This window comes from Daphnia pulicaria, chromosome 1 (assembly GCF_021234035.1).
Source record: "Daphnia pulicaria isolate SC F1-1A chromosome 1, SC_F0-13Bv2, whole genome shotgun sequence".
Classification (NCBI taxonomy): Eukaryota; Metazoa; Arthropoda; class Branchiopoda; order Diplostraca; family Daphniidae; genus Daphnia; species Daphnia pulicaria.
In genome coordinates, this window is record NC_060913.1 from 39650381 (window position 1) to 39677700 (window position 27320).

A 27320-nucleotide genomic window follows, 5' to 3' on the forward strand; every position below is an offset into this window, starting at 1 on the left:
GTATTTATATTCATTTCAAAATTTTGAAGTGCGCTTGTAAGGTTTTTTTTCGAAACATGCGTTTACATATCAAAATCCTTGTGCAATTCTTTATCAATGGGTACAGTTATTTTAAAGTAAATATCATGTATAAAGCTCGTTAACATGTTTTTGAACGAAACAGTTGTGCGCAGTGTTATTTTTGAAAAAAATGAACGATCTTTATGGTACAAGCCCAACACGTAGGTGGTGGGATCAGATGTTTACCCCGACATTCACCCTACAGCGGTTAACAATTTATTGAACTTCCCCTTTAAACATGGTGGAATCTTTTCACCTTGTCATTTGGAATCACCTTTTCAAATATTTTCCCCGTGTTCACAATGTTCCAACTGACTGATATTAATGGCCTTCAGCGAACGAATTAATCAGCCTTGTCTGACGTGCAATACCAACTAAATGGAAACAAAAATCACTTATACGATTTCACTTTCACCGTTTAATGTTATAAACACACTATGCAACACTCCAATTTTTCTAACTGACTGTAATTTTTTTTTTCTTGTACGCTGAAATGCTCCTGATGGAGCTATCAAAAATTGCCGACGACAAAGATTATTTCACTTCATCGTGGCGGGGTATTGGTTAAAGTTTTCAACTAGCAATAATCACACCTCGGGAGACCCTCATTGGTTATGATATTGCCACTGCGCAAAGCTAAATTATAATCAGAAAAGCAAGTCTACTTAAGCATTTGCTGAATTCGTTCTGCTTGGACGTGTTGGACCAACAATTTCGTTCAGAAATATTCATTTAGATTACCCTAGGCAAATTTTAATTTCCATCTCCCATTGGACTAATACCAACAGGGGACAGTTCATTACATACATGAAATAATTTTTGTCTTAATATCGGGTCAAATACTTGAAATTCTGTAAATGTGTATTTTTCTTCCATACATTTCAACAACTTCCTGCACACACAAAAAAAGGGAGGGGGAATTTCAGGTTTTCATTCCAAATTGTTTTTCACATTATGAACTATTGAAGTGAGCGAGCATTACTTTCCAACCAAACAAAATTTATAGTTAATCTGCGTGTTGACGTGAAAAATCAGTTTTCAGTGCCGTGACCAGGATTCGAACCTGGGTTACTACGGATTCATATCTAGTAGGTACCACAACGTAGGGTCCTAACCACTAGACGATCACGGCCAATCCATTGGCCATGATGATTTATATTAAAGTAGCTAAACATGAATTTCATTACTTTGTTGTTTCTTCCCAGAAAGAAAATCTGATGCTTCGCGTATTCCCAAGCGGTCAACCCTACCGTTTACTAACGGGACCAGATTTAGTTCAACTTCCGGCAGATGACAAGAATTTTTCTTACATTTATAGTGTGTTCAGGGAACGGCGCGAACGCAGTCCCCCACTACCAAAAATTGTACTCCCGAGTTAATCACATTTGGATTAATCGCAAGGGTCAGCCCATCCTTAGTGCAATGGAAAGGCCTCGCCCTGGAGGAACCACCTTGGTGATCATGGTTGCCTCTGAGCCAGGTAAGTATGATTGTGGATGCTTTTTCACTTTGTTTAATACTTTGTATACAGCAGAACAATATTGACAAAGAGTGTTCAAGTATTTGACTGACGTTTAGAGAATACCACCCACTTTCTTTCATCGACTTGAATTACGAACTCGAGCAAAATATAGTAAATAAAGCTCAGTATTTATTTCATGGTCTTGATCTTTGCAAATACTTTTCAAGAAACAAATTGCTTGTTTTTTTTCATTTGGTCGTCCAATTGGCAAATAAGAAAATAAGAAAATCGACTTTTCATATGAAAATACACGCATCTTCATATTTTAAAAAAAAACATCACATCGAAAGATGAACAGTACTAATTAGTTAACACAATCAAGTACGTATTTTTTTATGCTTTTCTTGATATTACGAAAAAAATACAATTAGAAAAAATTACAAACATGTCTACATGACAGTTTTGCAATTATACATGGTCTTTTATTATACGGTGCTAAGACAATTTCTGTTTTATTCAATATGTTCTCCCTCATAGAGGGTGAGCCGATCCCGGAGGTACTGCAATACCGGGTCAACCCGTGGCGGGAGCAGTGCAAGCACTGTATTCCCACCGTATGCCAAAAATCAGTTTAATATTCTGGGGTCCATTTGAACCCGTATCAGATATTAAGCTGATAAGAACAGATACTACACTTTGATCTTAGCCAAAAGGCCGAGAAGCGATAATGTTACAAGGATTACTGCCCAAAATAACCACTGAGGTTCAACACATTTCCGGTGGTGTACGAAGAATACTCATATCACTCAAAACATTCAAGAAATGCTATAAAATATTGAGTTGTTCATTTTTCCAGACGCGACCACTTGATGCTTATAAAGTTCATTTTCATTTGTTTTATTATGCTCATACTGTATTAAGGGAGATACAATTTACGCTGAAGGCGTTGCAAATTTTACTCTCGTTATCACACTAGGTCCTTTTTTTTCAGAATATGGCTTTGCCACGCCACCTGACGACAAAAGCTCTGAACGATAATTAATCATGATTAAATAACAATAACTAAAAGAATGCAATACGATCATAAAGTCATGACACATCCTCAAATTGACCAACCTCACTTTCACAATTTATTTTGCCATACAAGCAGATGATTTAAGGACACGAATACCTGGAATTATTATTAAGATTTATCTCTTTAGATTTTCAAGAATTTAAATTTGTTTTATCATCTCAACCACTCTGAACACGCTAGTTTCCTTCCGCTATTTCACATGGATTTAACGGAAACGGTCCTCAATGACTGTGTTTGATGCTGTCGAGACAGCTACACTCACAGCCTGTTTCACGCTCAGAAACCAGCGTCTTAACTCGTCATCGTGGGTTGAAAGGAGACAAGTTTCTGGTGGGAAACAAGTCAAGATATACTACAGAAATGATCCTGTGAAGTATGATCTTAAATGCAATGTTATTTTGCAGAACTCTAAATAAGGTTTGTACGATCAATGAGCTTTGGCGTAAATTACAGTGCATAGATCGATATTTCGGAATATTAAATTGAGATTTGCAATACTTGACGCACACAGTACATACATTGTCAGGTCTTGCATTTTGTTCATTTATTGAAACACCGAGAAGCTCTTTAATAGTTATAGAACAAGTGACGAGACCAATTTTGGACACAATAAAGAATCCGCGTGCTCATCAAATCAATTTATTACAGTAATGTATTATCGATTGAGAGCCCATTTATCAGCTGGGTGTTTGGCGTGCACCTATAATCCTGCTTCGGGGAGGCTTGGTAGAGTGGATGGCTTGAGTTTAGGAGCCCTGTTTCGTGATACCGCATGTTGATCAGGTGCCCGCACTAAGCTTGACATCAGCATGGATCTGCTAGAGGAATCTAGTAGGTGCAGGTTAGCTAAGGAGGAGCGTAGTGGGTCAGGAGGGAAACCTAGCAGCCAAAAGTTCCCGTGTTCGGCAGTAGTGGGATCGTGCCAGTGAGTGGGCGTCATGCAACAGCCTCAACAAAATAGCCAAACCTCTATCTTTTTTTTTGTCGTTAAAACTACCGAGATCAAACAAACATGCGTTCTACAATATATGGTATCATTAATCAAAGTCCCAGCAATACCCTTTTCAACTAATACCTAAAGAATACATTATATTCCATGTCTCATCTAACTTGGGGAGCAAAAATAAAATTACACCATGCCAACAGCATCCCGTATTCCCAAGCGGTCACCCATCCAAGTACTAACGGGACCCGACATAGCTTAACTTCCGGGAGCTGACGAGACCGGGTGAGTTCTATGTGGTATGGCCGTTGACATCAATTCAGTCGCCATTACCCGACCATATTCGCCTCTAAATCTAGTTCTAATGCTTGCTTACTTTCTGTTCGAAATACACACCAACCTTAGCCAAACAAACGAGGACATATAAGTACATTTGTCAATGGACAACCGAATATAAAATTTGATAATATTTCCAAACGCCACTATTTTTGGCTAACTGTCATTTTTAATTTTCTCGTTCCGGGGATGTCCGATCAATGAGCCAACAATCCAAGTGTCATAAGGCTAACGATTGCTTCCCTTACTTAGCTTGCGTTGCATAAGGATCTCAGAGTCAGAGAGATTAGATAGAGCTGCCCGAAGAAACCACCAACGTACAAGCCTCTCGGCTGTGCCGTGCGCTTCGCGCTTTACTTAGCTTGCGTTGCATAAGGATCTCAGAGCCAGAGAGATTAGATAGAGCTGCCCGAAGAAACCACCAACGTACAAGCCTCTCGGCTGTGCCGTGCGCTTCGCGCACGGCGTTTCAAATATCTTTCAGCAACAAAGAGGTTGGAGGACGTCTAGTAGCCTCTCGGCTGTGCCGTGCGCTTCGCGCACGGCGTTTCAAATATCTTTCAGCAACAAAGAGGTTGGAGGACGTCTAGTAGGCAATATCCAGTAAAAAATACGTTCCTTCCATTTTCAACTAATGCCAAAATAATACATTGTAGTCCATGTAGTATCACCCATCTTGGGAAGCACTTCAATTCAATTGGATTCACAAAAATAAAATAATTCCATGCCAACAGCATCCCGTATTCCCAAGCGGTCACCCATCCAAGTACTAACGGGACCCGACATAGCTTAACTTCCGGGAGCTGACGAGACCGGGTGAGTTCTATGTGGTATGGCCGTTGACATTAAACTAGACGCAATTACCCGACCATATTCGCCTCTAATCTATTACTTGTGCTTGAGATTTATCTTTTTGAAATACACACTAATCTTACCAAAACCACCGAAAAACTATCAGTTTGTCATTTTACAAATGTTGTCAGTATGTAGTAGTAGAATATCTTTGTTTCCGCATACAGACGTTTTTAATTTTTCATTTATTCAAAGTGCCCAATCAGAAGACCGGGCGTTAAAAAAATAAGTCATATAGACTCATCAATGCTCCTAACCACGGAAATCTTTAGTAAAAGGCGAAAGATTTATCCGGGTATTGATTAGAAACCAGAGTAAATAACAGTGGTATGCCTTGTATTTATATTCATTTCAAAATTTTGAAGTGCGCTTGTAAGGTTTTTTTTCGAAACATGCGTTTACATATCAAAATCCTTGTGCAATTCTTTATCAATGGGTACAGTTATTTTAAAGTAAATATCATGTATAAAGCTCGTTAACATGTTTTTGAACGAAACAGTTGTGCGCAGTGTTATTTTTGAAAAAAATGAACGATCTTTATGGTACAAGCCCAACACGTAGGTGGTGGGATCAGATGTTTACCCCGACATTCACCCTACAGCGGTTAACAATTTATTGAACTTCCCCTTTAAACATGGTGGAATCTTTTCACCTTGTCATTTGGAATCACCTTTTCAAATATTTTCCCCGTGTTCACAATGTTCCAACTGACTGATATTAATGGCCTTCAGCGAACGAATTAATCAGCCTTGTCTGACGTGCAATACCAACTAAATGGAAACAAAAATCACTTATACGATTTCACTTTCACCGTTTAATGTTATAAACACACTATGCAACACTCCAATTTTTCTAACTGACTGTAATTTTTTTTTTCTTGTACGCTGAAATGCTCCTGATGGAGCTATCAAAAATTGCCGACGACAAAGATTATTTCACTTCATCGTGGCGGGGTATTGGTTAAAGTTTTCAACTAGCAATAATCACACCTCGGGAGACCCTCATTGGTTATGATATTGCCACTGCGCAAAGCTAAATTATAATCAGAAAAGCAAGTCTACTTAAGCATTTGCTGAATTCGTTCTGCTTGGACGTGTTGGACCAACAATTTCGTTCAGAAATATTCATTTAGATTACCCTAGGCAAATTTTAATTTCCATCTCCCATTGGACTAATACCAACAGGGGACAGTTCATTACATACATGAAATAATTTTTGTCTTAATATCGGGTCAAATACTTGAAATTCTGTAAATGTGTATTTTTCTTCCATACATTTCAACAACTTCCTGCACACACAAAAAAAGGGAGGGGGAATTTCAGGTTTTCATTCCAAATTGTTTTTCACATTATGAACTATTGAAGTGAGCGAGCATTACTTTCCAACCAAACAAAATTTATAGTTAATCTGCGTGTTGACGTGAAAAATCAGTTTTCAGTGCCGTGACCAGGATTCGAACCTGGGTTACTACGGATTCATATCTAGTAGGTACCACAACGTAGGGTCCTAACCACTAGACGATCACGGCCAATCCATTGGCCATGATGATTTATATTAAAGTAGCTAAACATGAATTTCATTACTTTGTTGTTTCTTCCCAGAAAGAAAATCTGATGCTTCGCGTATTCCCAAGCGGTCAACCCTACCGTTTACTAACGGGACCAGATTTAGTTCAACTTCCGGCAGATGACAAGAATTTTTCTTACATTTATAGTGTGTTCAGGGAACGGCGCGAACGCAGTCCCCCACTACCAAAAATTGTACTCCCGAGTTAATCACATTTGGATTAATCGCAAGGGTCAGCCCATCCTTAGTGCAATGGAAAGGCCTCGCCCTGGAGGAACCACCTTGGTGATCATGGTTGCCTCTGAGCCAGGTAAGTATGATTGTGGATGCTTTTTCACTTTGTTTAATACTTTGTATACAGCAGAACAATATTGACAAAGAGTGTTCAAGTATTTGACTGACGTTTAGAGAATACCACCCACTTTCTTTCATCGACTTGAATTACGAACTCGAGCAAAATATAGTAAATAAAGCTCAGTATTTATTTCATGGTCTTGATCTTTGCAAATACTTTTCAAGAAACAAATTGCTTGTTTTTTTTCATTTGGTCGTCCAATTGGCAAATAAGAAAATAAGAAAATCGACTTTTCATATGAAAATACACGCATCTTCATATTTTAAAAAAAAACATCACATCGAAAGATGAACAGTACTAATTAGTTAACACAATCAAGTACGTATTTTTTTATGCTTTTCTTGATATTACGAAAAAAATACAATTAGAAAAAATTACAAACATGTCTACATGACAGTTTTGCAATTATACATGGTCTTTTATTATACGGTGCTAAGACAATTTCTGTTTTATTCAATATGTTCTCCCTCATAGAGGGTGAGCCGATCCCGGAGGTACTGCAATACCGGGTCAACCCGTGGCGGGAGCAGTGCAAGCACTGTATTCCCACCGTATGCCAAAAATCAGTTTAATATTCTGGGGTCCATTTGAACCCGTATCAGATATTAAGCTGATAAGAACAGATACTACACTTTGATCTTAGCCAAAAGGCCGAGAAGCGATAATGTTACAAGGATTACTGCCCAAAATAACCACTGAGGTTCAACACATTTCCGGTGGTGTACGAAGAATACTCATATCACTCAAAACATTCAAGAAATGCTATAAAATATTGAGTTGTTCATTTTTCCAGACGCGACCACTTGATGCTTATAAAGTTCATTTTCATTTGTTTTATTATGCTCATACTGTATTAAGGGAGATACAATTTACGCTGAAGGCGTTGCAAATTTTACTCTCGTTATCACACTAGGTCCTTTTTTTTCAGAATATGGCTTTGCCACGCCACCTGACGACAAAAGCTCTGAACGATAATTAATCATGATTAAATAACAATAACTAAAAGAATGCAATACGATCATAAAGTCATGACACATCCTCAAATTGACCAACCTCACTTTCACAATTTATTTTGCCATACAAGCAGATGATTTAAGGACACGAATACCTGGAATTATTATTAAGATTTATCTCTTTAGATTTTCAAGAATTTAAATTTGTTTTATCATCTCAACCACTCTGAACACGCTAGTTTCCTTCCGCTATTTCACATGGATTTAACGGAAACGGTCCTCAATGACTGTGTTTGATGCTGTCGAGACAGCTACACTCACAGCCTGTTTCACGCTCAGAAACCAGCGTCTTAACTCGTCATCGTGGGTTGAAAGGAGACAAGTTTCTGGTGGGAAACAAGTCAAGATATACTACAGAAATGATCCTGTGAAGTATGATCTTAAATGCAATGTTATTTTGCAGAACTCTAAATAAGGTTTGTACGATCAATGAGCTTTGGCGTAAATTACAGTGCATAGATCGATATTTCGGAATATTAAATTGAGATTTGCAATACTTGACGCACACAGTACATACATTGTCAGGTCTTGCATTTTGTTCATTTATTGAAACACCGAGAAGCTCTTTAATAGTTATAGAACAAGTGACGAGACCAATTTTGGACACAATAAAGAATCCGCGTGCTCATCAAATCAATTTATTACAGTAATGTATTATCGATTGAGAGCCCATTTATCAGCTGGGTGTTTGGCGTGCACCTATAATCCTGCTTCGGGGAGGCTTGGTAGAGTGGATGGCTTGAGTTTAGGAGCCCTGTTTCGTGATACCGCATGTTGATCAGGTGCCCGCACTAAGCTTGACATCAGCATGGATCTGCTAGAGGAATCTAGTAGGTGCAGGTTAGCTAAGGAGGAGCGTAGTGGGTCAGGAGGGAAACCTAGCAGCCAAAAGTTCCCGTGTTCGGCAGTAGTGGGATCGTGCCAGTGAGTGGGCGTCATGCAACAGCCTCAACAAAATAGCCAAACCTCTATCTTTTTTTTTGTCGTTAAAACTACCGAGATCAAACAAACATGCGTTCTACAATATATGGTATCATTAATCAAAGTCCCAGCAATACCCTTTTCAACTAATACCTAAAGAATACATTATATTCCATGTCTCATCTAACTTGGGGAGCAAAAATAAAATTACACCATGCCAACACCATCCCGTATTCCCAAGCGGTCACCCATCCAAGTACTAACGGGACCCGACATAGCTTAACTTCCGGGAGCTGACGAGACCGGGTGAGTTCTATGTGGTATGGCCGTTGACATCAATTCAGTCGCCATTACCCGACCATATTCGCCTCTAAATCTAGTTCTAATGCTTGCTTACTTTCTGTTCGAAATACACACCAACCTTAGCCAAACAAACGAGGACATATAAGTACATTTGTCAATGGACAACCGAATATAAAATTTGATAATATTTCCAAACGCCACTATTTTTGGCTAACTGTCATTTTTAATTTTCTCGTTCCGGGGATGTCCGATCAATGAGCCAACAATCCAAGTGTCATAAGGCTAACGATTGCTTCCCTTACTTAGCTTGCGTTGCATAAGGATCTCAGAGTCAGAGAGATTAGATAGAGCTGCCCGAAGAAACCACCAACGTACAAGCCTCTCGGCTGTGCCGTGCGCTTCGCGCTTTACTTAGCTTGCGTTGCATAAGGATCTCAGAGCCAGAGAGATTAGATAGAGCTGCCCGAAGAAACCACCAACGTACAAGCCTCTCGGCTGTGCCGTGCGCTTCGCGCACGGCGTTTCAAATATCTTTCAGCAACAAAGAGGTTGGAGGACGTCTAGTAGCCTCTCGGCTGTGCCGTGCGCTTCGCGCACGGCGTTTCAAATATCTTTCAGCAACAAAGAGGTTGGAGGACGTCTAGTAGGCAATATCCAGTAAAAAATACGTTCCTTCCATTTTCAACTAATGCCAAAATAATACATTGTAGTCCATGTAGTATCACCCATCTTGGGAAGCACTTCAATTCAATTGGATTCACAAAAATAAAATAATTCCATGCCAACAGCATCCCGTATTCCCAAGCGGTCACCCATCCAAGTACTAACGGGACCCGACATAGCTTTACTTCCGGGAGCTGACGAGACCGGGTGAGTTCTATGTGGTATGGCCGTTGACATTAAACTAGACGCAATTACCCGACCATATTCGCCTCTAATCTATTACTTGTGCTTGAGATTTATCTTTTTGAAATACACACTAATCTTACCAAAACCACCGAAAAACTATCAGTTTGTCATTTTACAAATGTTGTCAGTATGTAGTAGTAGAATATCTTTGTTTCCGCATACAGACGTTTTTAATTTTTCATTTATTCAAAGTGCCCAATCAGAAGACCGGGCGTTAAAAAAATAAGTCATATAGACTCATCAATGCTCCTAACCACGGAAATCTTTAGTAAAAGGCGAAAGATTTATCCGGGTATTGATTAGAAACCAGAGTAAATAACAGTGGTATGCCTTGTATTTATATTCATTTCAAAATTTTGAAGTGCGCTTGTAAGGTTTTTTTTCGAAACATGCGTTTACATATCAAAATCCTTGTGCAATTCTTTATCAATGGGTACAGTTATTTTAAAGTAAATATCATGTATAAAGCTCGTTAACATGTTTTTGAACGAAACAGTTGTGCGCAGTGTTATTTTTGAAAAAAATGAACGATCTTTATGGTACAAGCCCAACACGTAGGTGGTGGGATCAGATGTTTACCCCGACATTCACCCTACAGCGGTTAACAATTTATTGAACTTCCCCTTTAAACATGGTGGAATCTTTTCACCTTGTCATTTGGAATCACCTTTTCAAATATTTTCCCCGTGTTCACAATGTTCCAACTGACTGATATTAATGGCCTTCAGCGAACGAATTAATCAGCCTTGTCTGACGTGCAATACCAACTAAATGGAAACAAAAATCACTTATACGATTTCACTTTCACCGTTTAATGTTATAAACACACTATGCAACACTCCAATTTTTCTAACTGACTGTAATTTTTTTTTTCTTGTACGCTGAAATGCTCCTGATGGAGCTATCAAAAATTGCCGACGACAAAGATTATTTCACTTCATCGTGGCGGGGTATTGGTTAAAGTTTTCAACTAGCAATAATCACACCTCGGGAGACCCTCATTGGTTATGATATTGCCACTGCGCAAAGCTAAATTATAATCAGAAAAGCAAGTCTACTTAAGCATTTGCTGAATTCGTTCTGCTTGGACGTGTTGGACCAACAATTTCGTTCAGAAATATTCATTTAGATTACCCTAGGCAAATTTTAATTTCCATCTCCCATTGGACTAATACCAACAGGGGACAGTTCATTACATACATGAAATAATTTTTGTCTTAATATCGGGTCAAATACTTGAAATTCTGTAAATGTGTATTTTTCTTCCATACATTTCAACAACTTCCTGCACACACAAAAAAAGGGAGGGGGAATTTCAGGTTTTCATTCCAAATTGTTTTTCACATTATGAAGTATTGAAGTGAGCGAGCATTACTTTCCAACCAAACAAAATTTATAGTTAATCTGCGTGTTGACGTGAAAAATCAGTTTTCAGTGCCGTGACCAGGATTCGAACCTGGGTTACTACGGATTCATATCTAGTAGGTACCACAACGTAGGGTCCTAACCACTAGACGATCACGGCCAATCCATTGGCCATGATGATTTATATTAAAGTAGCTAAACATGAATTTCATTACTTTGTTGTTTCTTCCCAGAAAGAAAATCTGATGCTTCGCGTATTCCCAAGCGGTCAACCCTACCGTTTACTAACGGGACCAGATTTAGTTCAACTTCCGGCAGATGACAAGAATTTTTCTTACATTTATAGTGTGTTCAGGGAACGGCGCGAACGCAGTCCCCCACTACCAAAAATTGTACTCCCGAGTTAATCACATTTGGATTAATCGCAAGGGTCAGCCCATCCTTAGTGCAATGGAAAGGCCTCGCCCTGGAGGAACCACCTTGGTGATCATGGTTGCCTCTGAGCCAGGTAAGTATGATTGTGGATGCTTTTTCACTTTGTTTAATACTTTGTATACAGCAGAACAATATTGACAAAGAGTGTTCAAGTATTTGACTGACGTTTAGAGAATACCACCCACTTTCTTTCATCGACTTGAATTACGAACTCGAGCAAAATATAGTAAATAAAGCTCAGTATTTATTTCATGGTCTTGATCTTTGCAAATACTTTTCAAGAAACAAATTGCTTGTTTTTTTTCATTTGGTCGTCCAATTGGCAAATAAGAAAATAAGAAAATCGACTTTTCATATGAAAATACACGCATCTTCATATTTAAAAAAAAAACATCACATCGAAAGATGAACAGTACTAATTAGTTAACACAATCAAGTACGTATTTTTTTATGCTTTTCTTGATATTACGAAAAAAATACAATTAGAAAAAATTACAAACATGTCTACATGACAGTTTTGCAATTATACATGGTCTTTTATTATACGGTGCTAAGACAATTTCTGTTTTATTCAATATGTTCTCCCTCATAGAGGGTGAGCCGATCCCGGAGGTACTGCAATACCGGGTCAACCCGTGGCGGGAGCAGTGCAAGCACTGTATTCCCACCGTATGCCAAAAATCAGTTTAATATTCTGGGGTCCATTTGAACCCGTATCAGATATTAAGCTGATAAGAACAGATACTACACTTTGATCTTAGCCAAAAGGCCGAGAAGCGATAATGTTACAAGGATTACTGCCCAAAATAACCACTGAGGTTCAACACATTTCCGGTGGTGTACGAAGAATACTCATATCACTCAAAACATTCAAGAAATGCTATAAAATATTGAGTTGTTCATTTTTCCAGACGCGACCACTTGATGCTTATAAAGTTCATTTTCATTTGTTTTATTATGCTCATACTGTATTAAGGGAGATACAATTTACGCTGAAGGCGTTGCAAATTTTACTCTCGTTATCACACTAGGTCCTTTTTTTTCAGAATATGGCTTTGCCACGCCACCTGACGACAAAAGCTCTGAACGATAATTAATCATGATTAAATAACAATAACTAAAAGAATGCAATACGATCATAAAGTCATGACACATCCTCAAATTGACCAACCTCACTTTCACAATTTATTTTGCCATACAAGCAGATGATTTAAGGACACGAATACCTGGAATTATTATTAAGATTTATCTCTTTAGATTTTCAAGAATTTAAATTTGTTTTATCATCTCAACCACTCTGAACACGCTAGTTTCCTTCCGCTATTTCACATGGATTTAACGGAAACGGTCCTCAATGACTGTGTTTGATGCTGTCGAGACAGCTACACTCACAGCCTGTTTCACGCTCAGAAACCAGCGTCTTAACTCGTCATCGTGGGTTGAAAGGAGACAAGTTTCTGGTGGGAAACAAGTCAAGATATACTACAGAAATGATCCTGTGAAGTATGATCTTAAATGCAATGTTATTTTGCAGAACTCTAAATAAGGTTTGTACGATCAATGAGCTTTGGCGTAAATTACAGTGCATAGATCGATATTTCGGAATATTAAATTGAGATTTGCAATACTTGACGCACACAGTACATACATTGTCAGGTCTTGCATTTTGTTCATTTATTGAAACACCGAGAAGCTCTTTAATAGTTATAGAACAAGTGACGAGACCAATTTTGGACACAATAAAGAATCCGCGTGCTCATCAAATCAATTTATTACAGTAATGTATTATCGATTGAGAGCCCATTTATCAGCTGGGTGTTTGGCGTGCACCTATAATCCTGCTTCGGGGAGGCTTGGTAGAGTGGATGGCTTGAGTTTAGGAGCCCTGTTTCGTGATACCGCATGTTGATCAGGTGCCCGCACTAAGCTTGACATCAGCATGGATCTGCTAGAGGAATCTAGTAGGTGCAGGTTAGCTAAGGAGGAGCGTAGTGGGTCAGGAGGGAAACCTAGCAGCCAAAAGTTCCCGTGTTCGGCAGTAGTGGGATCGTGCCAGTGAGTGGGCGTCATGCAACAGCCTCAACAAAATAGCCAAACCTCTATCTTTTTTTTTGTCGTTAAAACTACCGAGATCAAACAAACATGCGTTCTACAATATATGGTATCATTAATCAAAGTCCCAGCAATACCCTTTTCAACTAATACCTAAAGAATACATTATATTCCATGTCTCATCTAACTTGGGGAGCAAAAATAAAATTACACCATGCCAACAGCATCCCGTATTCCCAAGCGGTCACCCATCCAAGTACTAACGGGACCCGACATAGCTTAACTTCCGGGAGCTGACGAGACCGGGTGAGTTCTATGTGGTATGGCCGTTGACATCAATTCAGTCGCCATTACCCGACCATATTCGCCTCTAAATCTAGTTCTAATGCTTGCTTACTTTCTGTTCGAAATACACACCAACCTTAGCCAAACAAACGAGGACATATAAGTACATTTGTCAATGGACAACCGAATATAAAATTTGATAATATTTCCAAACGCCACTATTTTTGGCTAACTGTCATTTTTAATTTTCTCGTTCCGGGGATGTCCGATCAATGAGCCAACAATCCAAGTGTCATAAGGCTAACGATTGCTTCCCTTACTTAGCTTGCGTTGCATAAGGATCTCAGAGTCAGAGAGATTAGATAGAGCTGCCCGAAGAAACCACCAACGTACAAGCCTCTCGGCTGTGCCGTGCGCTTCGCGCTTTACTTAGCTTGCGTTGCATAAGGATCTCAGAGCCAGAGAGATTAGATAGAGCTGCCCGAAGAAACCACCAACGTACAAGCCTCTCGGCTGTGCCGTGCGCTTCGCGCACGGCGTTTCAAATATCTTTCAGCAACAAAGAGGTTGGAGGACGTCTAGTAGCCTCTCGGCTGTGCCGTGCGCTTCGCGCACGGCGTTTCAAATATCTTTCAGCAACAAAGAGGTTGGAGGACGTCTAGTAGGCAATATCCAGTAAAAAATACGTTCCTTCCATTTTCAACTAATGCCAAAATAATACATTGTAGTCCATGTAGTATCACCCATCTTGGGAAGCACTTCAATTCAATTGGATTCACAAAAATAAAATAATTCCATGCCAACAGCATCCCGTATTCCCAAGCGGTCACCCATCCAAGTACTAACGGGACCCGACATAGCTTAACTTCCGGGAGCTGACGAGACCGGGTGAGTTCTATGTGGTATGGCCGTTGACATTAAACTAGACGCAATTACCCGACCATATTCGCCTCTAATCTATTACTTGTGCTTGAGATTTATCTTTTTGAAATACACACTAATCTTACCAAAACCACCGAAAAACTATCAGTTTGTCATTTTACAAATGTTGTCAGTATGTAGTAGTAGAATATCTTTGTTTCCGCATACAGACGTTTTTAATTTTTCATTTATTCAAAGTGCCCAATCAGAAGACCGGGCGTTAAAAAAATAAGTCATATAGACTCATCAATGCTCCTAACCACGGAAATCTTTAGTAAAAGGCGAAAGATTTATCCGGGTATTGATTAGAAACCAGAGTAAATAACAGTGGTATGCCTTGTATTTATATTCATTTCAAAATTTTGAAGTGCGCTTGTAAGGTTTTTTTTCGAAACATGCGTTTACATATCAAAATCCTTGTGCAATTCTTTATCAATGGGTACAGTTATTTTAAAGTAAATATCATGTATAAAGCTCGTTAACATGTTTTTGAACGAAACAGTTGTGCGCAGTGTTATTTTTGAAAAAAATGAACGATCTTTATGGTACAAGCCCAACACGTAGGTGGTGGGATCAGATGTTTACCCCGACATTCACCCTACAGCGGTTAACAATTTATTGAACTTCCCCTTTAAACATGGTGGAATCTTTTCACCTTGTCATTTGGAATCACCTTTTCAAATATTTTCCCCGTGTTCACAATGTTCCAACTGACTGATATTAATGGCCTTCAGCGAACGAATTAATCAGCCTTGTCTGACGTGCAATACCAACTAAATGGAAACAAAAATCACTTATACGATTTCACTTTCACCGTTTAATGTTATAAACACACTATGCAACACTCCAATTTTTCTAACTGACTGTAATTTTTTTTTTCTTGTACGCTGAAATGCTCCTGATGGAGCTATCAAAAATTGCCGACGACAAAGATTATTTCACTTCATCGTGGCGGGGTATTGGTTAAAGTTTTCAACTAGCAATAATCACACCTCGGGAGACCCTCATTGGTTATGATATTGCCACTGCGCAAAGCTAAATTATAATCAGAAAAGCAAGTCTACTTAAGCATTTGCTGAATTCGTTCTGCTTGGACGTGTTGGACCAACAATTTCGTTCAGAAATATTCATTTAGATTACCCTAGGCAAATTTTAATTTCCATCTCCCATTGGACTAATACCAACAGGGGACAGTTCATTACATACATGAAATAATTTTTGTCTTAATATCGGGTCAAATACTTGAAATTCTGTAAATGTGTATTTTTCTTCCATACATTTCAACAACTTCCTGCACACACAAAAAAAGGGAGGGGGAATTTCAGGTTTTCATTCCAAATTGTTTTTCACATTATGAACTATTGAAGTGAGCGAGCATTACTTTCCAACCAAACAAAATTTATAGTTAATCTGCGTGTTGACGTGAAAAATCAGTTTTCAGTGCCGTGACCAGGATTCGAACCTGGGTTACTACGGATTCATATCTAGTAGGTACCACAACGTAGGGTCCTAACCACTAGACGATCACGGCCAATCCATTGGCCATGATGATTTATATTAAAGTAGCTAAACATGAATTTCATTACTTTGTTGTTTCTTCCCAGAAAGAAAATCTGATGCTTCGCGTATTCCCAAGCGGTCAACCCTACCGTTTACTAACGGGACCAGATTTAGTTCAACTTCCGGCAGATGACAAGAATTTTTCTTACATTTATAGTGTGTTCAGGGAACGGCGCGAACGCAGTCCCCCACTACCAAAAATTGTACTCCCGAGTTAATCACATTTGGATTAATCGCAAGGGTCAGCCCATCCTTAGTGCAATGGAAAGGCCTCGCCCTGGAGGAACCACCTTGGTGATCATGGTTGCCTCTGAGCCAGGTAAGTATGATTGTGGATGCTTTTTCACTTTGTTTAATACTTTGTATACAGCAGAACAATATTGACAAAGAGTGTTCAAGTATTTGACTGACGTTTAGAGAATACCACCCACTTTCTTTCATCGACTTGAATTACGAACTCGAGCAAAATATAGTAAATAAAGCTCAGTATTTATTTCATGGTCTTGATCTTTGCAAATACTTTTCAAGAAACAAATTGCTTGTTTTTTTTCATTTGGTCGTCCAATTGGCAAATAAGAAAATAAGAAAATCGACTTTTCATATGAAAATACACGCATCTTCATATTTTAAAAAAAAACATCACATCGAAAGATGAACAGTACTAATTAGTTAACACAATCAAGTACGTATTTTTTTATGCTTTTCTTGATATTACGAAAAAAATACAATTAGAAAAAATTACAAACATGTCTACATGACAGTTTTGCAATTATACATGGTCTTTTATTATACGGTGCTAAGACAATTTCTGTTTTATTCAATATGTTCTCCCTCATAGAGGGTGAGCCGATCCCGGAGGTACTGCAATACCGGGTCAACCCGTGGCGGGAGCAGTGCAAGCACTGTATTCCCACCGTATGCCAAAAATCAGTTTAATATTCTGGGGTCCATTTGAACCCGTATCAGATATTAAGCTGATAAGAACAGATACTACACTTTGATCTTAGCCAAAAGGCCGAGAAGCGATAATGTTACAAGGATTACTGCCCAAAATAACCACTGAGGTTCAACACATTTCCGGTGGTGTACGAAGAATACTCATATCACTCAAAACATTCAAGAAATGCTATAAAATATTGAGTTGTTCATTTTTCCAGACGCGACCACTTGATGCTTATAAAGTTCATTTTCATTTGTTTTATTATGCTCATACTGTATTAAGGGAGATACAATTTACGCTGAAGGCGTTGCAAATTTTACTCTCGTTATCACACTAGGTCCTTTTTTTTCAGAATATGGCTTTGCCACGCCACCTGACGACAAAAGCTCTGAACGATAATTAATCATGATTAAATAACAATAACTAAAAGAATGCAATACGATCATAAAGTCATGACACATCCTCAAATTGACCAACCTCACTTTCACAATTTATTTTGCCATACAAGCAGATGATTTAAGGACACGAATACCTGGAATTATTATTAAGATTTATCTCTTTAGATTTTCAAGAATTTAAATTTGTTTTATCATCTCAACCACTCTGAACACGCTAGTTTCCTTCCGCTATTTCACATGGATTTAACGGAAACGGTCCTCAATGACTGTGTTTGATGCTGTCGAGACAGCTACACTCACAGCCTGTTTCACGCTCAGAAACCAGCGTCTTAACTCGTCATCGTGGGTTGAAAGGAGACAAGTTTCTGGTGGGAAACAAGTCAAGATATACTACAGAAATGATCCTGTGAAGTATGATCTTAAATGCAATGTTATTTTGCAGAACTCTAAATAAGGTTTGTACGATCAATGAGCTTTGGCGTAAATTACAGTGCATAGATCGATATTTCGGAATATTAAATTGAGATTTGCAATACTTGACGCACACAGTACATACATTGTCAGGTCTTGCATTTTGTTCATTTATTGAAACACCGAGAAGCTCTTTAATAGTTATAGAACAAGTGACGAGACCAATTTTGGACACAATAAAGAATCCGCGTGCTCATCAAATCAATTTATTACAGTAATGTATTATCGATTGAGAGCCCATTTATCAGCTGGGTGTTTGGCGTGCACCTATAATCCTGCTTCGGGGAGGCTTGGTAGAGTGGATGGCTTGAGTTTAGGAGCCCTGTTTCGTGATACCGCATGTTGATCAGGTGCCCGCACTAAGCTTGACATCAGCATGGATCTGCTAGAGGAATCTAGTAGGTGCAGGTTAGCTAAGGAGGAGCGTAGTGGGTCAGGAGGGAAACCTAGCAGCCAAAAGTTCCCGTGTTCGGCAGTAGTGGGATCGTGCCAGTGAGTGGGCGTCATGCAACAGCCTCAACAAAATAGCCAAACCTCTATCTTTTTTTTTGTCGTTAAAACTACCGAGATCAAACAAACATGCGTTCTACAATATATGGTATCATTAATCAAAGTCCCAGCAATACCCTTTTCAACTAATACCTAAAGAATACATTATATTCCATGTCTCATCTAACTTGGGGAGCAAAAATAAAATTACACCATGCCAACAGCATCCCGTATTCCCAAGCGGTCACCCATCCAAGTACTAACGGGACCCGACATAGCTTAACTTCCGGGAGCTGACGAGACCGGGTGAGTTCTATGTGGTATGGCCGTTGACATCAATTCAGTCGCCATTACCCGACCATATTCGCCTCTAAATCTAGTTCTAATGCTTGCTTACTTTCTGTTCGAAATACACACCAACCTTAGCCAAACAAACGAGGACATATAAGTACATTTGTCAATGGACAACCGAATATAAAATTTGATAATATTTCCAAACGCCACTATTTTTGGCTAACTGTCATTTTTAATTTTCTCGTTCCGGGGATGTCCGATCAATGAGCCAACAATCCAAGTGTCATAAGGCTAACGATTGCTTCCCTTACTTAGCTTGCGTTGCATAAGGATCTCAGAGTCAGAGAGATTAGATAGAGCTGCCCGAAGAAACCACCAACGTACAAGCCTCTCGGCTGTGCCGTGCGCTTCGCGCTTTACTTAGCTTGCGTTGCATAAGGATCTCAGAGCCAGAGAGATTAGATAGAGCTGCCCGAAGAAACCACCAACGTACAAGCCTCTCGGCTGTGCCGTGCGCTTCGCGCACGGCGTTTCAAATATCTTTCAGCAACAAAGAGGTTGGAGGACGTCTAGTAGCCTCTCGGCTGTGCCGTGCGCTTCGCGCACGGCGTTTCAAATATCTTTCAGCAACAAAGAGGTTGGAGGACGTCTAGTAGGCAATATCCAGTAAAAAATACGTTCCTTCCATTTTCAACTAATGCCAAAATAATACATTGTAGTCCATGTAGTATCACCCATCTTGGGAAGCACTTCAATTCAATTGGATTCACAAAAATAAAATAATTCCATGCCAACAGCATCCCGTATTCCCAAGCGGTCACCCATCCAAGTACTAACGGGACCCGACATAGCTTAACTTCCGGGAGCTGACGAGACCGGGTGAGTTCTATGTGGTATGGCCGTTGACATTAAACTAGACGCAATTACCCGACCATATTCGCCTCTAATCTATTACTTGTGCTTGAGATTTATCTTTTTGAAATACACACTAATCTTACCAAAACCACCGAAAAACTATCAGTTTGTCATTTTACAAATGTTGTCAGTATGTAGTAGTAGAATATCTTTGTTTCCGCATACAGACGTTTTTAATTTTTCATTTATTCAAAGTGCCCAATCAGAAGACCGGGCGTTAAAAAAATAAGTCATATAGACTCATCAATGCTCCTAACCACGGAAATCTTTAGTAAAAGGCGAAAGATTTATCCGGGTATTGATTAGAAACCAGAGTAAATAACAGTGGTATGCCTTGTATTTATATTCATTTCAAAATTTTGAAGTGCGCTTGTAAGGTTTTTTTTCGAAACATGCGTTTACATATCAAAATCCTTGTGCAATTCTTTATCAATGGGTACAGTTATTTTAAAGTAAATATCATGTATAAAGCTCGTTAACATGTTTTTGAACGAAACAGTTGTGCGCAGTGTTATTTTTGAAAAAAATGAACGATCTTTATGGTACAAGCCCAACACGTAGGTGGTGGGATCAGATGTTTACCCCGACATTCACCCTACAGCGGTTAACAATTTATTGAACTTCCCCTTTAAACATGGTGGAATCTTTTCACCTTGTCATTTGGAATCACCTTTTCAAATATTTTCCCCGTGTTCACAATGTTCCAACTGACTGATATTAATGGCCTTCAGCGAACGAATTAATCAGCCTTGTCTGACGTGCAATACCAACTAAATGGAAACAAAAATCACTTATACGATTTCACTTTCACCGTTTAATGTTATAAACACACTATGCAACACTCCAATTTTTCTAACTGACTGTAATTTTTTTTTTCTTGTACGCTGAAATGCTCCTGATGGAGCTATCAAAAATTGCCGACGACAAAGATTATTTCACTTCATCGTGGCGGGGTATTGGTTAAAGTTTTCAACTAGCAATAATCACACCTCGGGAGACCCTCATTGGTTATGATATTGCCACTGCGCAAAGCTAAATTATAATCAGAAAAGCAAGTCTACTTAAGCATTTGCTGAATTCGTTCTGCTTGGACGTGTTGGACCAACAATTTCGTTCAGAAATATTCATTTAGATTACCCTAGGCAAATTTTAATTTCCATCTCCCATTGGACTAATACCAACAGGGGACAGTTCATTACATACATGAAATAATTTTTGTCTTAATATCGGGTCAAATACTTGAAATTCTGTAAATGTGTATTTTTCTTCCATACATTTCAACAACTTCCTGCACACACAAAAAAAGGGAGGGGGAATTTCAGGTTTTCATTCCAAATTGTTTTTCACATTATGAACTATTGAAGTGAGCGAGCATTACTTTCCAACCAAACAAAATTTATAGTTAATCTGCGTGTTGACGTGAAAAATCAGTTTTCAGTGCCGTGACCAGGATTCGAACCTGGGTTACTACGGATTCATATCTAGTAGGTACCACAACGTAGGGTCCTAACCACTAGACGATCACGGCCAATCCATTGGCCATGATGATTTATATTAAAGTAGCTAAACATGAATTTCATTACTTTGTTGTTTCTTCCCAGAAAGAAAATCTGATGCTTCGCGTATTCCCAAGCGGTCAACCCTACCGTTTACTAACGGGACCAGATTTAGTTCAACTTCCGGCAGATGACAAGAATTTTTCTTACATTTATAGTGTGTTCAGGGAACGGCGCGAACGCAGTCCCCCACTACCAAAAATTGTACTCCCGAGTTAATCACATTTGGATTAATCGCAAGGGTCAGCCCATCCTTAGTGCAATGGAAAGGCCTCGCCCTGGAGGAACCACCTTGGTGATCATGGTTGCCTCTGAGCCAGGTAAGTATGATTGTGGATGCTTTTTCACTTTGTTTAATACTTTGTATACAGCAGAACAATATTGACAAAGAGTGTTCAAGTATTTGACTGACGTTTAGAGAATACCACCCACTTTCTTTCATCGACTTGAATTACGAACTCGAGCAAAATATAGTAAATAAAGCTCAGTATTTATTTCATGGTCTTGATCTTTGCAAATACTTTTCAAGAAACAAATTGCTTGTTTTTTTTCATTTGGTCGTCCAATTGGCAAATAAGAAAATAAGAAAATCGACTTTTCATATGAAAATACACGCATCTTCATATTTTAAAAAAAAACATCACATCGAAAGATGAACAGTACTAATTAGTTAACACAATCAAGTACGTATTTTTTTATGCTTTTCTTGATATTACGAAAAAAATACAATTAGAAAAAATTACAAACATGTCTACATGACAGTTTTGCAATTATACATGGTCTTTTATTATACGGTGCTAAGACAATTTCTGTTTTATTCAATATGTTCTCCCTCATAGAGGGTGAGCCGATCCCGGAGGTACTGCAATACCGGGTCAACCCGTGGCGGGAGCAGTGCAAGCACTGTATTCCCACCGTATGCCAAAAATCAGTTTAATATTCTGGGGTCCATTTGAACCCGTATCAGATATTAAGCTGATAAGAACAGATACTACACTTTGATCTTAGCCAAAAAGCCGAGAAGCGATAATGTTACAAGGATTACTGCCCAAAATAACCACTGAGGTTCAACACATTTCCGGTGGTGTACGAAGAATACTCATATCACTCAAAACATTCAAGAAATGCTATAAAATATTGAGTTGTTCATTTTTCCAGACGCGACCACTTGATGCTTATAAAGTTCATTTTCATTTGTTTTATTATGCTCATACTGTATTAAGGGAGATACAATTTACGCTGAAGGCGTTGCAAATTTTACTCTCGTTATCACACTAGGTCCTTTTTTTTCAGAATATGGCTTTGCCACGCCACCTGACGACAAAAGCTCTGAACGATAATTAATCATGATTAAATAACAATAACTAAAAGAATGCAATACGATCATAAAGTCATGACACATCCTCAAATTGACCAACCTCACTTTCACAATTTATTTTGCCATACAAGCAGATGATTTAAGGACACGAATACCTGGAATTATTATTAAGATTTATCTCTTTAGATTTTCAAGAATTTAAATTTGTTTTATCATCTCAACCACTCTGAACACGCTAGTTTCCTTCCGCTATTTCACATGGATTTAACGGAAACGGTCCTCAATGACTGTGTTTGATGCTGTCGAGACAGCTACACTCACAGCCTGTTTCACGCTCAGAAACCAGCGTCTTAACTCGTCATCGTGGGTTGAAAGGAGACAAGTTTCTGGTGGGAAACAAGTCAAGATATACTACAGAAATGATCCTGTGAAGTATGATCTTAAATGCAATGTTATTTTGCAGAACTCTAAATAAGGTTTGTACGATCAATGAGCTTTGGCGTAAATTACAGTGCATAGATCGATATTTCGGAATATTAAATTGAGATTTGCAATACTTGACGCACACAGTACATACATTGTCAGGTCTTGCATTTTGTTCATTTATTGAAACACCGAGAAGCTCTTTAATAGTTATAGAACAAGTGACGAGACCAATTTTGGACACAATAAAGAATCCGCGTGCTCATCAAATCAATTTATTACAGTAATGTATTATCGATTGAGAGCCCATTTATCAGCTGGGTGTTTGGCGTGCACCTATAATCCTGCTTCGGGGAGGCTTGGTAGAGTGGATGGCTTGAGTTTAGGAGCCCTGTTTCGTGATACCGCATGTTGATCAGGTGCCCGCACTAAGCTTGACATCAGCATGGATCTGCTAGAGGAATCTAGTAGGTGCAGGTTAGCTAAGGAGGAGCGTAGTGGGTCAGGAGGGAAACCTAGCAGCCAAAAGTTCCCGTGTTCGGCAGTAGTGGGATCGTGCCAGTGAGTGGGCGTCATGCAACAGCCTCAACAAAATAGCCAAACCTCTATCTTTTTTTTTGTCGTTAAAACTACCGAGATCAAACAAACATGCGTTCTACAATATATGGTATCATTAATCAAAGTCCCAGCAATACCCTTTTCAACTAATACCTAAAGAATACATTATATTCCATGTCTCATCTAACTTGGGGAGCAAAAATAAAATTACACCATGCCAACAGCATCCCGTATTCCCAAGCGGTCACCCATCCAAGTACTAACGGGACCCGACATAGCTTAACTTCCGGGAGCTGACGAGACCGGGTGAGTTCTATGTGGTATGGCCGTTGACATCAATTCAGTCGCCATTACCCGACCATATTCGCCTCTAAATCTAGTTCTAATGCTTGCTTACTTTCTGTTCGAAATACACACCAACCTTAGCCAAACAAACGAGGACATATAAGTACATTTGTCAATGGACAACCGAATATAAAATTTGATAATATTTCCAAACGCCACTATTTTTGGCTAACTGTCATTTTTAATTTTCTCGTTCCGGGGATGTCCGATCAATGAGCCAACAATCCAAGTGTCATAAGGCTAACGATTGCTTCCCTTACTTAGCTTGCGTTGCATAAGGATCTCAGAGTCAGAGAGATTAGATAGAGCTGCCCGAAGAAACCACCAACGTACAAGCCTCTCGGCTGTGCCGTGCGCTTCGCGCTTTACTTAGCTTGCGTTGCATAAGGATCTCAGAGCCAGAGAGATTAGATAGAGCTGCCCGAAGAAACCACCAACGTACAAGCCTCTCGGCTGTGCCGTGCGCTTCGCGCACGGCGTTTCAAATATCTTTCAGCAACAAAGAGGTTGGAGGACGTCTAGTAGCCTCTCGGCTGTGCCGTGCGCTTCGCGCACGGCGTTTCAAATATCTTTCAGCAACAAAGAGGTTGGAGGACGTCTAGTAGGCAATATCCAGTAAAAAATACGTTCCTTCCATTTTCAACTAATGCCAAAATAATACATTGTAGTCCATGTAGTATCACCCATCTTGGGAAGCACTTCAATTCAATTGGATTCACAAAAATAAAATAATTCCATGCCAACAGCATCCCGTATTCCCAAGCGGTCACCCATCCAAGTACTAACGGGACCCGACATAGCTTAACTTCCGGGAGCTGACGAGACCGGGTGAGTTCTATGTGGTATGGCCGTTGACATTAAACTAGACGCAATTACCCGACCATATTCGCCTCTAATCTATTACTTGTGCTTGAGATTTATCTTTTTGAAATACACACTAATCTTACCAAAACCACCGAAAAACTATCAGTTTGTCATTTTACAAATGTTGTCAGTATGTAGTAGTAGAATATCTTTGTTTCCGCATACAGACGTTTTTAATTTTTCATTTATTCAAAGTGCCCAATCAGAAGACCGGGCGTTAAAAAAATAAGTCATATAGACTCATCAATGCTCCTAACCACGGAAATCTTTAGTAAAAGGCGAAAGATTTATCCGGGTATTGATTAGAAACCAGAGTAAATAACAGTGGTATGCCTTGTATTTATATTCATTTCAAAATTTTGAAGTGCGCTTGTAAGGTTTTTTTTCGAAACATGCGTTTACATATCAAAATCCTTGTGCAATTCTTTATCAATGGGTACAGTTATTTTAAAGTAAATATCATGTATAAAGCTCGTTAACATGTTTTTGAACGAAACAGTTGTGCGCAGTGTTATTTTTGAAAAAAATGAACGATCTTTATGGTACAAGCCCAACACGTAGGTGGTGGGATCAGATGTTTACCCCCGACATTCACCCTACAGCGGTTAACAATTTATTGAACTTCCCCTTTAAACATGGTGGAATCTTTTCACCTTGTCATTTGGAATCACCTTTTCAAATATTTTCCCCGTGTTCACAATGTTCCAACTGACTGATATTAATGGCCTTCAGCGAACGAATTAATCAGCCTTGTCTGACGTGCAATACCAACTAAATGGAAACAAAAATCACTTATACGATTTCACTTTCACCGTTTAATGTTATAAACACACTATGCAACACTCCAATTTTTCTAACTGACTGTAATTTTTTTTTTCTTGTACGCTGAAATGCTCCTGATGGAGCTATCAAAAATTGCCGACGACAAAGATTATTTCACTTCATCGTGGCGGGGTATTGGTTAAAGTTTTCAACTAGCAATAATCACACCTCGGGAGACCCTCATTGGTTATGATATTGCCACTGCGCAAAGCTAAATTATAATCAGAAAAGCAAGTCTACTTAAGCATTTGCTGAATTCGTTCTGCTTGGACGTGTTGGACCAACAATTTCGTTCAGAAATATTCATTTAGATTACCCTAGGCAAATTTTTAATTTCCATCTCCCATTGGACTAATACCAACAGGGGACAGTTCATTACATACATGAAATAATTTTTGTCTTAATATCGGGTCAAATACTTGAAATTCTGTAAATGTGTATTTTTCTTCCATACATTTCAACAACTTCCTGCACACACAAAAAAAGGGAGGGGGAATTTCAGGTTTTCATTCCAAATTGTTTTTCACATTATGAACTATTGAAGTGAGCGAGCATTACTTTCCAACCAAACAAAATTTATAGTTAATCTGCGTGTTGACGTGAAAAATCAGTTTTCAGTGCCGTGACCAGGATTCGAACCTGGGTTACTACGGATTCATATCTAGTAGGTACCACAACGTAGGGTCCTAACCACTAGACGATCACGGCCAATCCATTGGCCATGATGATTTATATTAAAGTAGCTAAACATGAATTTCATTACTTTGTTGTTTCTTCCCAGAAAGAAAATCTGATGCTTCGCGTATTCCCAAGCGGTCAACCCTACCGTTTACTAACGGGACCAGATTTAGTTCAACTTCCGGCAGATGACAAGAATTTTTCTTACATTTATAGTGTGTTCAGGGAACGGCGCGAACGCAGTCCCCCACTACCAAAAATTGTACTCCCGAGTTAATCACATTTGGATTAATCGCAAGGGTCAGCCCATCCTTAGTGCAATGGAAAGGCCTCGCCCTGGAGGAACCACCTTGGTGATCATGGTTGCCTCTGAGCCAGGTAAGTATGATTGTGGATGCTTTTTCACTTTGTTTAATACTTTGTATACAGCAGAACAATATTGACAAAGAGTGTTCAAGTATTTGACTGACGTTTAGAGAATACCACCCACTTTCTTTCATCGACTTGAATTACGAACTCGAGCAAAATATAGTAAATAAAGCTCAGTATTTATTTCATGGTCTTGATCTTTGCAAATACTTTTCAAGAAACAAATTGCTTGTTTTTTTTCATTTGGTCGTCCAATTGGCAAATAAGAAAATAAGAAAATCGACTTTTCATATGAAAATACACGCATCTTCATATTTTAAAAAAAAAACATCACATCGAAAGATGAACAGTACTAATTAGTTAACACAATCAAGTACGTATTTTTTTATGCTTTTCTTGATATTACGAAAAAAATACAATTAGAAAAAATTACAAACATGTCCTACATGACAGTTTTGCAATTATAC

General features: G+C 38.9%; 43 non-coding genes across 43 annotated transcripts; all 43 read right to left on the reverse strand.

The window, feature by feature from the left end:
• Window positions 1-556: 556 nt before the first annotated feature.
• On the reverse strand, window positions 557-698 carry LOC124322695. Its single transcript, XR_006914964.1, has one exon. It is a non-coding gene; the product is annotated as a U4 spliceosomal RNA (small nuclear RNA).
• Window positions 699-1102: 404 nt separating this feature from the next.
• On the reverse strand, window positions 1103-1192 carry Trnah-gug. Its single transcript is given in 2 exon segments — window positions 1103-1137; window positions 1156-1192. It is a non-coding gene; the product is annotated as a tRNA-His (tRNA).
• A 192-nt stretch (window positions 1193-1384) lies between these two features.
• On the reverse strand, window positions 1385-1548 carry LOC124322063. The gene has a single exon (XR_006914418.1). It is a non-coding gene; the product is annotated as a U1 spliceosomal RNA (small nuclear RNA).
• A 509-nt stretch (window positions 1549-2057) lies between these two features.
• LOC124322225 lies at window positions 2058-2248 on the reverse strand. The gene has a single exon (XR_006914573.1). It is a non-coding gene; the product is annotated as a U2 spliceosomal RNA (small nuclear RNA).
• A 510-nt stretch (window positions 2249-2758) lies between these two features.
• On the reverse strand, window positions 2759-2980 carry LOC124322489. The gene has a single exon (XR_006914771.1). It is a non-coding gene; the product is annotated as a small nucleolar RNA U3 (small nucleolar RNA).
• A 754-nt stretch (window positions 2981-3734) lies between these two features.
• On the reverse strand, window positions 3735-3853 carry LOC124322863. The gene has a single exon (XR_006915120.1). It is a non-coding gene; the product is annotated as a 5S ribosomal RNA (ribosomal RNA).
• A 748-nt stretch (window positions 3854-4601) lies between these two features.
• On the reverse strand, window positions 4602-4720 carry LOC124322875. The gene has a single exon (XR_006915131.1). It is a non-coding gene; the product is annotated as a 5S ribosomal RNA (ribosomal RNA).
• Window positions 4721-4923: 203 nt separating this feature from the next.
• On the reverse strand, window positions 4924-5046 carry LOC124322888. Its single transcript, XR_006915143.1, has one exon. It is a non-coding gene; the product is annotated as a U5 spliceosomal RNA (small nuclear RNA).
• A 574-nt stretch (window positions 5047-5620) lies between these two features.
• On the reverse strand, window positions 5621-5762 carry LOC124322696. Its single transcript, XR_006914965.1, has one exon. It is a non-coding gene; the product is annotated as a U4 spliceosomal RNA (small nuclear RNA).
• Window positions 5763-6166: 404 nt separating this feature from the next.
• Window positions 6167-6256, reverse strand: Trnah-gug. The gene is given in 2 exon segments: window positions 6167-6201; window positions 6220-6256. It is a non-coding gene; the product is annotated as a tRNA-His (tRNA).
• A 192-nt stretch (window positions 6257-6448) lies between these two features.
• On the reverse strand, window positions 6449-6612 carry LOC124322065. The gene has a single exon (XR_006914420.1). It is a non-coding gene; the product is annotated as a U1 spliceosomal RNA (small nuclear RNA).
• A 509-nt stretch (window positions 6613-7121) lies between these two features.
• LOC124322226 lies at window positions 7122-7312 on the reverse strand. Its single transcript, XR_006914574.1, has one exon. It is a non-coding gene; the product is annotated as a U2 spliceosomal RNA (small nuclear RNA).
• A 510-nt stretch (window positions 7313-7822) lies between these two features.
• Window positions 7823-8044, reverse strand: LOC124322490. The gene has a single exon (XR_006914772.1). It is a non-coding gene; the product is annotated as a small nucleolar RNA U3 (small nucleolar RNA).
• Window positions 8045-8798: 754 nt separating this feature from the next.
• Window positions 8799-8917, reverse strand: LOC124323141. Its single transcript, XR_006915384.1, has one exon. It is a non-coding gene; the product is annotated as a 5S ribosomal RNA (ribosomal RNA).
• Window positions 8918-9665: 748 nt separating this feature from the next.
• Window positions 9666-9784, reverse strand: LOC124323071. Its single transcript, XR_006915317.1, has one exon. It is a non-coding gene; the product is annotated as a 5S ribosomal RNA (ribosomal RNA).
• Window positions 9785-9987: 203 nt separating this feature from the next.
• Window positions 9988-10110, reverse strand: LOC124322889. The gene has a single exon (XR_006915144.1). It is a non-coding gene; the product is annotated as a U5 spliceosomal RNA (small nuclear RNA).
• Window positions 10111-10684: 574 nt separating this feature from the next.
• LOC124322697 lies at window positions 10685-10826 on the reverse strand. The gene has a single exon (XR_006914966.1). It is a non-coding gene; the product is annotated as a U4 spliceosomal RNA (small nuclear RNA).
• A 404-nt stretch (window positions 10827-11230) lies between these two features.
• Trnah-gug lies at window positions 11231-11320 on the reverse strand. Its single transcript is given in 2 exon segments — window positions 11231-11265; window positions 11284-11320. It is a non-coding gene; the product is annotated as a tRNA-His (tRNA).
• Window positions 11321-11512: 192 nt separating this feature from the next.
• LOC124322066 lies at window positions 11513-11676 on the reverse strand. Its single transcript, XR_006914421.1, has one exon. It is a non-coding gene; the product is annotated as a U1 spliceosomal RNA (small nuclear RNA).
• Window positions 11677-12185: 509 nt separating this feature from the next.
• On the reverse strand, window positions 12186-12376 carry LOC124322228. The gene has a single exon (XR_006914576.1). It is a non-coding gene; the product is annotated as a U2 spliceosomal RNA (small nuclear RNA).
• Window positions 12377-12886: 510 nt separating this feature from the next.
• On the reverse strand, window positions 12887-13108 carry LOC124322491. The gene has a single exon (XR_006914773.1). It is a non-coding gene; the product is annotated as a small nucleolar RNA U3 (small nucleolar RNA).
• A 754-nt stretch (window positions 13109-13862) lies between these two features.
• On the reverse strand, window positions 13863-13981 carry LOC124322887. The gene has a single exon (XR_006915142.1). It is a non-coding gene; the product is annotated as a 5S ribosomal RNA (ribosomal RNA).
• A 748-nt stretch (window positions 13982-14729) lies between these two features.
• On the reverse strand, window positions 14730-14848 carry LOC124322899. The gene has a single exon (XR_006915154.1). It is a non-coding gene; the product is annotated as a 5S ribosomal RNA (ribosomal RNA).
• A 203-nt stretch (window positions 14849-15051) lies between these two features.
• Window positions 15052-15174, reverse strand: LOC124322890. The gene has a single exon (XR_006915145.1). It is a non-coding gene; the product is annotated as a U5 spliceosomal RNA (small nuclear RNA).
• A 574-nt stretch (window positions 15175-15748) lies between these two features.
• On the reverse strand, window positions 15749-15890 carry LOC124322699. Its single transcript, XR_006914968.1, has one exon. It is a non-coding gene; the product is annotated as a U4 spliceosomal RNA (small nuclear RNA).
• A 404-nt stretch (window positions 15891-16294) lies between these two features.
• Window positions 16295-16384, reverse strand: Trnah-gug. Its single transcript is given in 2 exon segments — window positions 16295-16329; window positions 16348-16384. It is a non-coding gene; the product is annotated as a tRNA-His (tRNA).
• Window positions 16385-16576: 192 nt separating this feature from the next.
• Window positions 16577-16740, reverse strand: LOC124322067. Its single transcript, XR_006914422.1, has one exon. It is a non-coding gene; the product is annotated as a U1 spliceosomal RNA (small nuclear RNA).
• A 509-nt stretch (window positions 16741-17249) lies between these two features.
• Window positions 17250-17440, reverse strand: LOC124322229. The gene has a single exon (XR_006914577.1). It is a non-coding gene; the product is annotated as a U2 spliceosomal RNA (small nuclear RNA).
• A 510-nt stretch (window positions 17441-17950) lies between these two features.
• On the reverse strand, window positions 17951-18172 carry LOC124322492. Its single transcript, XR_006914774.1, has one exon. It is a non-coding gene; the product is annotated as a small nucleolar RNA U3 (small nucleolar RNA).
• Window positions 18173-18926: 754 nt separating this feature from the next.
• LOC124322911 lies at window positions 18927-19045 on the reverse strand. The gene has a single exon (XR_006915165.1). It is a non-coding gene; the product is annotated as a 5S ribosomal RNA (ribosomal RNA).
• Window positions 19046-19793: 748 nt separating this feature from the next.
• LOC124322923 lies at window positions 19794-19912 on the reverse strand. Its single transcript, XR_006915176.1, has one exon. It is a non-coding gene; the product is annotated as a 5S ribosomal RNA (ribosomal RNA).
• A 203-nt stretch (window positions 19913-20115) lies between these two features.
• Window positions 20116-20238, reverse strand: LOC124322891. The gene has a single exon (XR_006915146.1). It is a non-coding gene; the product is annotated as a U5 spliceosomal RNA (small nuclear RNA).
• Window positions 20239-20812: 574 nt separating this feature from the next.
• LOC124322701 lies at window positions 20813-20954 on the reverse strand. Its single transcript, XR_006914969.1, has one exon. It is a non-coding gene; the product is annotated as a U4 spliceosomal RNA (small nuclear RNA).
• Window positions 20955-21358: 404 nt separating this feature from the next.
• On the reverse strand, window positions 21359-21448 carry Trnah-gug. Its single transcript is given in 2 exon segments — window positions 21359-21393; window positions 21412-21448. It is a non-coding gene; the product is annotated as a tRNA-His (tRNA).
• A 192-nt stretch (window positions 21449-21640) lies between these two features.
• Window positions 21641-21804, reverse strand: LOC124322068. Its single transcript, XR_006914423.1, has one exon. It is a non-coding gene; the product is annotated as a U1 spliceosomal RNA (small nuclear RNA).
• A 509-nt stretch (window positions 21805-22313) lies between these two features.
• Window positions 22314-22504, reverse strand: LOC124322290. Its single transcript, XR_006914633.1, has one exon. It is a non-coding gene; the product is annotated as a U2 spliceosomal RNA (small nuclear RNA).
• Window positions 22505-23014: 510 nt separating this feature from the next.
• On the reverse strand, window positions 23015-23236 carry LOC124322493. Its single transcript, XR_006914775.1, has one exon. It is a non-coding gene; the product is annotated as a small nucleolar RNA U3 (small nucleolar RNA).
• Window positions 23237-23990: 754 nt separating this feature from the next.
• On the reverse strand, window positions 23991-24109 carry LOC124322935. The gene has a single exon (XR_006915187.1). It is a non-coding gene; the product is annotated as a 5S ribosomal RNA (ribosomal RNA).
• Window positions 24110-24857: 748 nt separating this feature from the next.
• Window positions 24858-24976, reverse strand: LOC124322946. The gene has a single exon (XR_006915198.1). It is a non-coding gene; the product is annotated as a 5S ribosomal RNA (ribosomal RNA).
• Window positions 24977-25179: 203 nt separating this feature from the next.
• Window positions 25180-25302, reverse strand: LOC124322892. The gene has a single exon (XR_006915147.1). It is a non-coding gene; the product is annotated as a U5 spliceosomal RNA (small nuclear RNA).
• A 575-nt stretch (window positions 25303-25877) lies between these two features.
• LOC124322702 lies at window positions 25878-26019 on the reverse strand. Its single transcript, XR_006914970.1, has one exon. It is a non-coding gene; the product is annotated as a U4 spliceosomal RNA (small nuclear RNA).
• A 405-nt stretch (window positions 26020-26424) lies between these two features.
• Window positions 26425-26514, reverse strand: Trnah-gug. Its single transcript is given in 2 exon segments — window positions 26425-26459; window positions 26478-26514. It is a non-coding gene; the product is annotated as a tRNA-His (tRNA).
• Window positions 26515-26706: 192 nt separating this feature from the next.
• LOC124322069 lies at window positions 26707-26870 on the reverse strand. The gene has a single exon (XR_006914424.1). It is a non-coding gene; the product is annotated as a U1 spliceosomal RNA (small nuclear RNA).
• Between the last annotated feature and the right edge of the window lie 450 nt (window positions 26871-27320).